The sequence below is a fragment of the Gopherus flavomarginatus genome, chromosome 13 (genome assembly GCF_025201925.1).
Source record: "Gopherus flavomarginatus isolate rGopFla2 chromosome 13, rGopFla2.mat.asm, whole genome shotgun sequence".
Classification (NCBI taxonomy): Eukaryota; Metazoa; Chordata; order Testudines; family Testudinidae; genus Gopherus; species Gopherus flavomarginatus.
The window spans coordinates 22,253,200-22,264,954 of record NC_066629.1 but is presented as its reverse complement, the minus strand read 5'-3'; the positions used below and the strand labels follow the sequence as shown (position 1 = coordinate 22,264,954).

The window sequence follows — 11,755 nt, the reverse complement described above, 5'->3', positions numbered from 1 at the left end:
CTCTTCATGCACGCAGGCAATCTACAGCAGGATGAGTTACTTCGGTGGCTGCTTTATTTATTTATTTTTTTTAACCAGCCGCGTCTCCCCGGGGCTGTGTTCCAGCAATATTAACAAACTATGATCCGTCAGTAGCTTGAACACCTCACTGACTTGGAGATGATTAGCTCCACTGCTTATCAAACCCAAGGGCCGTGTGTGGAGTCAGAGGGCCTAGGAAATGAACTGCACTGTGGTGATGAGAGCGCTGGTGGGATTGGAGGTGATGCTGAAGAGCTGTTAGTGTGTATGCCATGCATCAAAGAATAGCTGCACTGGGGAGTGTCCTGAAACAAGCAAACTGCTTTGTCTGATTTTGGGGTTTTTTGGTTTTTTTTGCAGTTTATATTTTAAATTATTTCCCCCCAAAGGATCAATGCAGGAATTCAAATAAAACTTACAGAGCCTTATTCTGTATCACGCCTTGCAGCTGTAGGGTCACTTATTCCTTCAACAAGTGGACACAGTGCCATGGCACCTCTGTATGCAAGCCGTGCATTGTATAGTATACATGCGTGGTCTCACTGCAAGGAGGATGCCATTTAAACCACCTAAGGCATGTGAATGAGTTGCTCTTTAACTTATTAAAATGGCCATGATACTCCACTAAGCAATATCTTTTATGTATTTGTACTGAGGTAGCACCTACTGGCCAGGGCCCCATTATACGAGGCGCTATGATCCTACCATATCAATTTTTTCTGCTCAACCCAATGGAGATATTCTACATCCATTATGCCCTCAATTTTCCATGGTTGTAGAAGATGACATAGTGTCTAATTTGTGCTCTTGCACTGGTGAAATTTCATTGGCGTCAATAGGGAGCAAATGGGACCAGTGAGGTGCAACATGATGGAGAATCATGTTGTAAAACAAAGCACTGAGAAGCATGCAAACGATTCTAGGTACACAGTCAGAATGAAACTCTGGCTCCGTTGAACGTAGTAGCAAAGTTTCCACTGATTTCAACAGGGCCAAGGTTTCACCTTCTGTCTAGAGATCTTTGAGTTTCAAAAGGATTGATTATAGGATAGAAGCAATAACACCCCAATATCCTGCGGAAAACCTTGCTACATAGCCAGGACTAAGCCACAATCCTCAAGGGAGAGCTGAAGTAAACACAGAACAAAGAACATTGATACCTAATAATGATAATTATTAATAATAATAATAAAGATAAAATGAGATCTTGATCCAGCCACAACTGCTAGAAAGGAATATTGGGGAAAAAAGTCTATATTGCCTATATTATCTAGGAAATTGATCAATTGCTGCATCCCAAAGTTTCATGCCATGGATTGGCTCACAAGTCTGTTTGGTTTGTTTGTTTGAAGGACCGTGTGCTGTAGCTGGCAGTTGGAGGTGGAGCTACTAGGAAGGTTTGAAAGCTAGAAGCCTCTGGTAATTGGCTGAGCCTTAACCAGTGGGCGGGGCATTCACTCAGGCCAGGGCTTTATAAAGCTGCGCACAAGCGACCAGGGAGCTTAGCGAACAGGAGCTGCTAACAGGGAGTTTTGCAAGGGAGTTCTCCAGGTGAAGGAGGAGCACAGACAGCATCTGTGGGGTAAGTGACTGTCTGCAGTGTTTGGGTTTGTGTGTGTGTTTGGGGGTTACTTGCTGTGTGCTGAGCTTGTGTTTTGTCAGTCTGTTTGGTTTGTTTGTTTGAAGGACCGTGTGCTGTAGCTGGCAGTTGGAGGTGGAGCTACTAGGAAGGTTTGAAAGCTAGAAGCCTCTGGTAATTGGCTGAGCCTTAACCAGTGGGCGGGCATTCACTCAGGCCAGGGCTTTATAAAGCTGCGCACAAGCGACCAGGGAGCTTAGCGAACAGGAGCTGCTAACAGGGAGTTTTGCAAGGGAGTTCTCCAGGTGAAGGAGGAGCACAGACAGCATCTGTGGGGTAAGTGACTGTCTGCAGTGTTTGGGTTTGTGTGTGTGTTTGGGGGTTACTTGCTGTGTGCTGAGCTTGTGTTTGTCAGTCTGTTTGGTTTGTTTGTTTGAAGGACCGTGTGCTGTAGCTGGCAGTTGGAGGTGGAGCTACTAGGAAGGTTTGAAAGCTAGAAGCCTCTGGTAATTGGCTGAGCCTTAACCAGTGGGCGGGGCATTCACTCAGGCCAGGGCTTTATAAAGCTGCGCACAAGCGACCAGGGAGCTTAGCGAACAGGAGCTGCTAACAGGGAGTTTTGCAAGGGAGTTCTCCAGGTGAAGGAGGAGCACAGACAGCATCTGTGGGGTAAGTGACTGTCTGCAGTGTTTGGGTTTGTGTGTGTGTTTGGGGGTTACTTGCTGTGTGCTGAGCTTGTGTTTGTCAGTCTGTTTGGTTTGTTTGTTTGAAGGACCGTGTGCTGTAGCTGGCAGTTGGAGGTGGAGCTACTAGGAAGGTTTTGAAAGCTAGAAGCCTCTGGTAATTGGCTGAGCCTTAACCAGTGGGCGGGGCATTCACTCAGGCCAGGGCTTTATAAAGCTGCGCACAAGCGACCAGGGAGCTTAGCGAACAGGAGCTGCTAACAGGGAGTTTTGCAAGGGAGTTCTCCAGGTGAAGGAGGAGCACAGACAGCATCTGTGGGGTAAGTGACTGTCTGCAGTGTTTGGGTTTGTGTGTGTGTTTGGGGGTTACTTGCTGTGTGCTGAGCTTGTGTTTGTCAGTCTGTTTGGTTTGTTTGTTTGAAGGACCGTGTGCTGTAGCTGGCAGTTGGAGGTGGAGCTACTAGGAAGGTTTGAAAGCTAGAAGCCTCTGGTAATTGGCTGAGCCTTAACCAGTGGGCGGGGCATTCACTCAGGCCAGGGCTTTATAAAGCTGCGCACAAGCGACCAGGGAGCTTAGCGAACAGGAGCTGCTAACAGGGAGTTTTGCAAGGGAGTTCTCCAGGTGAAGGAGGAGCACAGACAGCATCTGTGGGGTAAGTGACTGTCTGCAGTGTTTGGGTTTGTGTGTGTGTTTGGGGGTTACTTGCTGTGTGCTGAGCTTGTGTTTGTCAGTCTGTTTGGTTTGTTTGTTTGAAGGACCGTGTGCTGTAGCTGGCAGTTGGAGGTGGAGCTACTAGGAAGGTTTGAAAGCTAGAAGCCTCTGGTAATTGGCTGAGCCTTAACCAGTGGGCGGGGCATTCACTCAGGCCAGGGGCTTTATAAAGCTGCGCACAAGCGACCAGGGAGCTTAGCGAACAGGAGCTGCTAACAGGGAGTTTTGCAAGGGAGTTCTCCAGGTGAAGGAGGAGCACAGACAGCATCTGTGGGGTAAGTGACTGTCTGCAGTGTTTGGGTTTGTGTGTGTGTTTGGGGGTTACTTGCTGTGTGCTGAGCTTGTGTTTGTCAGTCTGTTTGGTTTGTTTGTTTGAAGGACCGTGTGCTGTAGCTGGCAGTTGGAGGTGGAGCTACTAGGAAGGTTTGAAAGCTAGAAGCCTCTGGTAATTGGCTGAGCCTTAACCAGTGGGCGGGGCATTCACTCAGGCCAGGGCTTTATAAAGCTGCGCACAAAGCGACCAGGGAGCTTAGCGAACAGGAGCTGCTAACAGGGAGTTTTGCAAGGGAGTTCTCCAGGTGAAGGAGGAGCACAGACAGCATCTGTGGGGTAAGTGACTGTCTGCAGTGTTTGGGTTTGTGTGTGTGTTTGGGGTTACTTGCTGTGTGCTGAGCTTGTGTTTGTCAGTCTGTTTGGTTTGTTTGTTTGAAGGACCGTGTGCTGTAGCTGGCAGTTGGAGGTGGAGCTACTAGGAAGGTTTTGAAAGCTAGAAAGCCTCTGGTAATTGGCTGAGCCTTAACCAGTGGGCGGGGCATTCACTCAGGCCAGGGCTTTATAAAGCTGCGCACAAGCGACCAGGGAGCTTAGCGAACAGGAGCTGCTAACAGGGAGTTTTGCAAGGGAGTTCTCCAGGTGAAGGAGGAGCACAGACAGCATCTGTGGGGTAAGTGACTGTCTGCAGTGTTTGGGTTTGTGTGTGTGTTTGGGGGTTACTTGCTGTGTGCTGAGCTTGTGTTTGTCAGTCTGTTTGGTTGTTTGTTTGAAGGGACCGTGTGCTGTAGCTGGCAGTTGGAGGTGGAGCTACTAGGAAGGTTTGAAAGCTAGAAGCCTCTGGTAATTGGCTGAGCCTTAACCAGTGGGCGGGGCATTCACTCAGGCCAGGGCTTTATAAAGCTGCGCACAAGCGACCAGGGAGCTTAGCGAACAGGAGCTGCTAACAGGGAGTTTTGCAAGGGAGTTCTCCAGGTGAAGGAGGAGCACAGACAGCATCTGTGGGGTAAGTGACTGTCTGCAGTGTTTGGGTTTGTGTGTGTGTTTGGGGGTTACTTGCTGTGTGCTGAGCTTGTGTTTGTCAGTCTGTTTGGTTTGTTTGTTTGAAGGACCGTGTGCTGTAGCTGGCAGTTGGAGGTGGAGCTACTAGGAAGGTTTGAAAGCTAGAAGCCTCTGGTAATTGGCTGAGCCTTAACCAGTGGGCGGGGCATTCACTCAGGCCAGGGCTTTATAAAGCTGCGCACAAGCGACCAGGGAGCTTAGCGAACAGGAGCTGCTAACAGGGAGTTTTGCAAGGGAGTTCTCCAGGTGAAGGAGGAGCACAGACAGCATCTGTGGGGTAAGTGACTGTCTGCAGTGTTTGGGTTTGTGTGTGTGTTTGGGGGTTACTTGCTGTGTGCTGAGCTTGTGTTTGTCAGTCTGTTTGGTTTGTTTGTTTGAAGGACCGTGTGCTGTAGCTGGCAGTTGGAGGTGGAGCTACTAGGAAGGTTTGAAAGCTAGAAGCCTCTGGTAATTGGCTGAGCCTTAACCAGTGGGCGGGGCATTCACTCAGGCCAGGGCTTTATAAAGCTGCGCACAAGCGACCAGGGAGCTTAGCGAACAGGAGCTGCTAACAGGGAGTTTTGCAAGGGAGTTCTCCAGGTGAAGGAGGAGCACAGACAGCATCTGTGGGGTAGTGACTGTCTGCAGTGTTTGGGTTTGTGTGTGTGTTTGGGGGTTACTTGCTGTGTGCTGAGCTTGTGTTTGTCAGTCTGTTTGGTTTGTTTGTTTGAAGGACCGTGTGCTGTAGCTGGCAGTTGGAGGTGGAGCTACTAGGAAGGTTTGAAAAGCTAGAAGCCTCTGGTAATTGGCTGAGCCTTAACCAGTGGGCGGGGCATTCACTCAGGCCAGGGCTTTATAAAGCTGCGCACAAGCGACCAGGGAGCTTAGCGAACAGGAGCTGCTAACAGGGAGTTTTGCAAGGGAGTTCTCCAGGTGAAGGAGGAGCACAGACAGCATCTGTGGGGTAAGTGACTGTCTGCAGTGTTTGGGTTTGTGTGTGTGTTTGGGGGTTACTTGCTGTGTGCTGAGCTTGTGTTTGTCAGTCCTGTTTGGTTTGTTTGTTTGAAGGACCGTGTGCTGTAGCTGGCAGTTGGAGGTGGAGCTACTAGGAAGGTTTTGAAAGCTAGAAGCCTCTGGTAATTGGCTGAGCCTTAACCAGTGGGCGGGGCATTCACTCAGGCCAGGGCTTTATAAAGCTGCGCACAAGCGACCAGGGAGCTTAGCGAACAGGAGCTGCTAACAGGGAGTTTTGCAAGGGAGTTCTCCAGGTGAAGGAGGAGCACAGACAGCATCTGTGGGGTAAGTGACTGTCTGCAGTGTTTGGGTTTGTGTGTGTGTTTGGGGGTTACTTGCTGTGTGCTGAGCTTGTGTTTGTCAGTCTGTTTGGTTTGTTTGTTTGAAGGACCGTGTGCTGTAGCTGGCAGTTGGAGGTGGAGCTACTAGGAAGGTTTGAAAGCTAGAAGCCTCTGGTAATTGGCTGAGCCTTAACCAGTGGGCGGGGCATTCACTCAGGCCAGGGCTTTATAAAGCTGCGCACAAGCGACCAGGGAGCTTAGCGAACAGGAGCTGCTAACAGGGAGTTTTGCAAGGGAGTTCTCCAGGTGAAGGAGGAGCACAGACAGCATCTGTGGGGTAAGTGACTGTCTGCAGTGTTTGGGTTTGTGTGTGTGTTTGGGGGTTACTTGCTGTGTGCTGAGCTTGTGTTTGTCAGTCTGTTTGGTTTGTTTGTTTGAAGGACCGTGTGCTGTAGCTGGCAGTTGGAGGTGGAGCTACTAGGAAGGTTTGAAAGCTAGAAGCCTCTGGTAATTGGCTGAGCCTTAACCAGTGGGCGGGGCATTCACTCAGGCCAGGGCTTTATAAAGCTGCGCACAAGCGACCAGGGAGCTTAGCGAACAGGAGCTGCTAACAGGGAGTTTTGCAAGGGAGTTCTCCAGGTGAAGGAGGAGCACAGACAGCATCTGTGGGGTAAGTGACTGTCTGCAGTGTTTGGGTTTGTGTGTGTGTTTGGGGTTACTGCTGTGTGCTGAGCTTGTGTTTGTTCAGTCTGTTTGGTTTGTTTGTTTGAAGGACCGTGTGCTGTAGCTGGCAGTTGGAGGTGGAGCTACTAGGAAGGTTTTGAAAGCTAGAAGCCTCTGGTAATTGGCTGAGCCTTAACCAGTGGGCGGGGCATTCACTCAGGCCAGGGCTTATAAAGCTGCGCACAAGCGACCAGGGAGCTTAGCGAACAGGAGCTGCTAACAGGGAGTTTTGCAAGGGAGTTCTCCAGGTGAAGGAGGAGCACAGACAGCATCTGTGGGGTAAGTGACTGTCTGCAGTGTTTGGGTTTGTGTGTGTGTTTGGGGGTTACTTGCTGTGTGCTGAGCTTGTGTTTGTCAGTCTGTTTGGTTTGTTTGTTTGAAGGACCGTGTTGCTGTAGCTGGCAGTTGGAGGTGGAGCTACTAGGAAGGTTTGAAAGCTAGAAGCCTCTGGTAATTGGCTGAGCCTTAACCAGTGGGCGGGGCATTCACTCAGGCCAGGGCTTTATAAAGCTGCGCACAAGCGACCAGGGAGCTTAGCGAACAGGAGCTGCTAACAGGGAGTTTTGCAAGGGAGTTCTCCAGGTGAAGGAGGAGCACAGACAGCATCTGTGGGGTAAGTGACTGTCTGCAGTGTTTGGGTTTGTGTGTGTGTTTGGGGGTTACTTGCTGTGTGCTGAGCTTGTGTTTGTCAGTCTGTTTGGTTTGTTTGTTTGAAGGACCGTGTGCTGTAGCTGGCAGTTGGAGGTGGAGCTACTAGGAAGGTTTGAAAGCTAGAAGCCTCTGGTAATTGGCTGAGCCTTAACCAGTGGGCGGGGCATTCACTCAGGCCAGGGCTTTATAAAGCTGCGCACAAGCGACCAGGGAGCTTAGCGAACAGGAGCTGCTAACAGGGAGTTTTTGCAAGGGAGTTCTCCAGGTGAAGGAGGAGCACAGACAGCATCTGTGGGGTAAGTGACTGTCTGCAGTGTTTGGGTTTGTGTGTGTGTTTGGGGGTTACTTGCTGTGTGCTGAGCTTGTGTTTGTCAGTGTCTGTTTGGTTTGTTTGTTTGAAGGACCGTGTGCTGTAGCTGGCAGTTGGAGGTGGAGCTACTAGGAAGGTTTGAAAGCTAGAAGCCTCTGGTAATTGGCTGAGCCTTAACCAGTGGGCGGGGCATTCACTCAGGCCCAGGGCTTTATAAAGCTGCGCACAAGCGACCAGGGAGCTTAGCGAACAGGAGCTGCTAACAGGGAGTTTTGCAAGGGAGTTCTCCAGGTGAAGGAGGAGCACAGACAGCATCTGTGGGGTAAGTGACTGTCTGCAGTGTTTGGGTTTGTGTGTGTGTTTGGGGTTACTTGCTGTGTGCTGAGCTTGTGTTTGTCAGTCTGTTTGGTTTGTTTGTTTGAAGGACCGTGTGCTGTAGCTGGCAGTTGGAGGTGGAGCTACTAGGAAGGTTTGAAAGCTAGAAGCCTCTGGTAATTGGCTGAGCCTTAACCAGTGGGCGGGGCATTCACTCAGGCCCAGGGCTTTATAAAGCTGCGGCACAAGCGACCAGGGAGCTTAGCGAACAGGAGCTGCTAACAGGGAGTTTTGCAAGGGAGTTCTCCAGGTGAAGGAGGAGCACAGACAGCATCTGTGGGGTAAGTGACTGTCTGCAGTGTTTGGGTTTGTGTGTGTGTTTGGGGTTACTTGCTGTGTGCTGAGCTTGTGTTTGTCAGTCTGTTTGGTTTGTTTGTTTGAAGGACCGTGTGCTGTAGCTGGCAGTTGGAGGTGGAGCTACTAGGAAGGTTTGAAAGCTAGAAGCCTCTGGTAATTGGCTGAGCCTTAACCAGTGGGCGGGGCCATTCACTCAGGCCAGGGCTTTATAAAGCTGCGCACAAGCGACCAGGGAGCTTAGCGAACAGGAGCTGCTAACAGGGAGTTTTGCAAGGGAGTTCTCCAGGTGAAGGAGGAGCACAGACAGCATCTGTGGGGTAAGTGACTGTCTGCAGTGTTTGGGTTTGTGTGTGTGTTTGGGGGTTACTTGCTGTGTGCTGAGCTGTGTTTGTCAGTCTGTTTGGTTTGTTTGTTTGAAGGACCGTGTGCTGTAGCTGGCAGTTGGAGGTGGAGCTACTAGGAAGGTTTGAAAGCTAGAAGCCTCTGGTAATTGGCTGAGCCTTAACCAGAGGCGGGGCATTCACTCAGGCCAGGGCTTTATAAAGCTGCGCACAAGCGACCAGGGAGCTTAGCGAACAGGAGCTGCTAACAGGGAGTTTTGCAAGGGAGTTCTCCAGGTGAAGGAGGAGCACAGACAGCATCTGTGGGGTAAGTGACTGTCTGCAGTGTTTGGGTTTGTGTGTGTGTTTGGGGGTTACTTGCTGTGTGCTGAGCTTGTGTTTGTCAGTCTGTTTGGTTTGTTTGTTTGAAGGACCGTGTGCTGTAGCTGGCAGTTGGAGGTGGAGCTACTAGGAAGGTTTGAAAGCTAGAAGCCTCTGGTAATTGGCTGAGCCTTAACCAGTGGGCGGGGCATTCACTCAGGCCAGGGCTTTATAAAGCTGCGCACAAGCGACCAGGGAGCTTAGCGAACAGGAGCTGCTAACAGGGAGTTTTGCAAGGGAGTTCTCCAGGTGAAGGAGGAGCACAGACAGCATCTGTGGGGTAAGTGACTGTCTGCAGTGTTTGGGTTTGTGTGTGTGTTTGGGGGTTACTTGCTGTGTGCTGAGCTTGTGTTTGTCAGTCTGTTTGGTTTGTTTGTTTGAAGGACCGTGTGCTGTAGCTGGCAGTTGGAGGTGGAGCTACTAGGAAGGTTTGAAAGCTAGAAGCCTCTGGTAATTGGCTGAGCCTTAACCAGTGGGCGGGGCATTCACTCAGGCCAGGGCTTTATAAAGCTGCGCACAAGCGACCAGGGAGCTTAGCGAACAGGAGCTGCTAACAGGGAGTTTTGCAAGGGAGTTCTTCCAGGTGAAGGAGGAGCACAGACAGCATCTGTGGGGTAAGTGACTGTCTGCAGTGTTTGGGTTTGTGTGTGTGTTTGGGGGTTACTTGCTGTGTGCTGAGCTTGTGTTTGTCAGTCTGTTTGGTTTGTTTGTTTGAAGGACCGTGTGCTGTAGCTGGCAGTTGGAGGTGGAGCTACTAGGAAGGTTTGAAAGCTAGAAGCCTCTGGTAATTGGCTGAGCCTTAACCAGGTGGGCGGGGCATTCACTCAGGCCAGGGCTTTTATAAAGCTGCGCACAAGCGACCAGGGAGCTTAGCGAACAGGAGCTGCTAACAGGGAGTTTTTGCAAGGGAGTTCTCCAGGTGAAGGAGGAGCACAGACAGCATCTGTGGGGTAAGTGACTGTCTGCAGTGTTTGGGTTTGTGTGTGGTGTTTTGGGGGTTACTTGCTGTGTGCTGAGCTTGTGTTTGTCAGTCTGTTTGGTTTGTTTGTTTGAAGGACCGTGGGCTGTAGCTGGCAGTTGGAGGTGGAGCTACTAGGAAGGTTTGAAAGCTAGAAGCCTCTGGTAATTGGCTGAGCCTTAACCAGTGGGCGGGGCATTCACTCAGGCCAGGGCTTTATAAAGCTGCGCACAAGCGACCAGGGAGCTTAGCGAACAGGAGCGCTAACAGGGAGTTTTGCAAGGGAGTTCTCCAGGTGAAGGAGGAGCACAGGACAGCATCTGTGGGGTAAGTGACTGTCTGCAGTGTTTGGGTTTGTGTGTTGTGTTTGGGGGTTACTTGCTGTGTGCTGAGCTTGTGTTTGTCAGTCTGTTTGGTTTGTTTGTTTGAAGGACCGTGTGCTGTAGCTGGCAGTTGGAGGTGGAGCTACTAGGAAGGTTTGAAAAGCTAGAAGCCTCTGGTAATTGGCTGAGCCTTAACCAGTGGGCGGGGCATTCACTCAGGCCAGGGCTTTATAAAGCTGCGCACAAGCGACCAGGGAGCTTAGCGAACAGGAGCTGCTAACAGGGAGTTTTGCAAGGGAGTTCTCCAGGTGAAGGAGGAGCACAGACAGCATCTGTGGGGTAAGTGACTGTCTGCAGTGTTTGGGTTTGTGTGTGTGTTTGGGGGTTACTTGCTGTGTGCTGAGCTTGTGTTTGTCAGTCTGTTGGTTTGTTTGTTTGAAGGACCGTGTGCTGTAGCTGGCAGTTGGAGGTGGAGCTACTAGGAAGGTTTTGAAAGCTAGAAGCCTCTGGTAATTGGCTGAGCCTTAACCAGTGGGCGGGGCATTCACTCAGGCCAGGGCTTTATAAAGCTGCGCACAAGCGACCAGGGAGCTTAGCGAACAGGAGCTGCTAACAGGGAGTTTTGCAAGGGAGTTCTCCAGGTGAAGGAGGAGCACAGACAGCATCTGTGGGGTAAGTGACTGTCTGCAGTGTTTGGGTTTGTGTGTGTGTTTGGGGGTTACTTGCTGTGTGCTGAGCTTGTGTTTGTCAGTCTGTTTGGGTTTGTTTGTTTGAAGGACCGTGTGCTGTAGCTGGCAGTTGGAGGTGGAGCTACTAGGAAGGTTTGAAAGCTAGAAGCCTCTGGTAATTGGCTGAGCCTTAACCAGTGGGCGGGGCATTCACTCAGGCCAGGGCTTTATAAAGCTGCGCACAAGCGACCAGGGAGCTTAGCGAACAGGAGCTGCTAACAGGGAGTTTTGCAAGGGAGTTCTCCAGGTGAAGGAGGAGCACAGACAGCATCTGTGGGGTAAGTGACTGTCTGCAGTGTTTGGGTTTGTGTGTGTGTTTGGGGGTTACTTGCTGTGTGCTGAGCTTGTGTTTGTCAGTCTGTTTGGTTTGTTTGTTTGAAGGACCGTGTGCTGTAGCTGGCAGTTGGAGGTGGAGCTACTAGGAAGGTTTGAAAGCTAGAAGCCTCTGGTAATTGGCTGAGCCTTAACCAGTGGGCGGGGCATTCACTCAGGCCAGGGCTTTATAAAGCTGCGCACAAGCGACCAGGGAGCTTAGCGAACAGGAGCTGCTAACAGGGAGTTTTGCAAGGGAGTTCTCCAGGTGAAGGAGGAGCACAGACAGCATCTGTGGGGTAAGTGACTGTCTGCAGTGTTTGGGTTTGTGTGTGTGTTTGGGGGTTACTTGCTGTGTGCTGAGCTTGTGTTTGTCAGTCTGTTTGGTTTGTTTGTTTGAAGGACCGTGTGCTGTAGCTGGCAGTTGGAGGTGGAGCTACTAGGAAGGTTTGAAAGCTAGAAGCCTCTGGTAATTGGCTGAGCCTTAAACCAGTGGGCGGGGCATTCACTCAGGCCAGGGCTTTATAAAGCTGCGCACAAGCGACCAGGGAGCTTAGCGAACAGGAGCTGCTAACAGGGAGTTTTGCAAGGGAGTTCTCCAGGTGAAGGAGGAGCACAGGACAGCATCTGTGGGGTAAGTGACTGTCTGCAGTGTTTGGGTTTGTGTGTGTGTTTGGGGGTTACTTGCTGTGTGCTGAGCTTGTGTTTGTCAGTCTGTTTGGTTTGTTTGTTTGAAGGACCGTGTGCTGTAGCTGGCAGTTGGAGGTGGAGCTACT

At 50.8% G+C, this 11,755-nt stretch overlaps 1 long non-coding RNA gene across 2 annotated transcripts; it reads left to right on the top strand.

The window, feature by feature from the left end:
- The first annotated feature begins 1,818 nt into the window (after positions 1-1,818).
- On the top strand, positions 1,819-11,451 carry LOC127033784 (uncharacterized). 2 transcript variants are annotated; one of them, XR_007769211.1, is made up of 3 exons: positions 1,819-2,417; positions 4,087-5,084; positions 10,761-11,451. It is a non-coding gene; the product is annotated as an uncharacterized LOC127033784 (long non-coding RNA). The 2 variants fall into 2 exon arrangements; XR_007769212.1 differs by lacking the exon at positions 1,819-2,417 and adding an exon at positions 3,545-3,751.
- Positions 11,452-11,755: the final 304 nt, after the last annotated feature.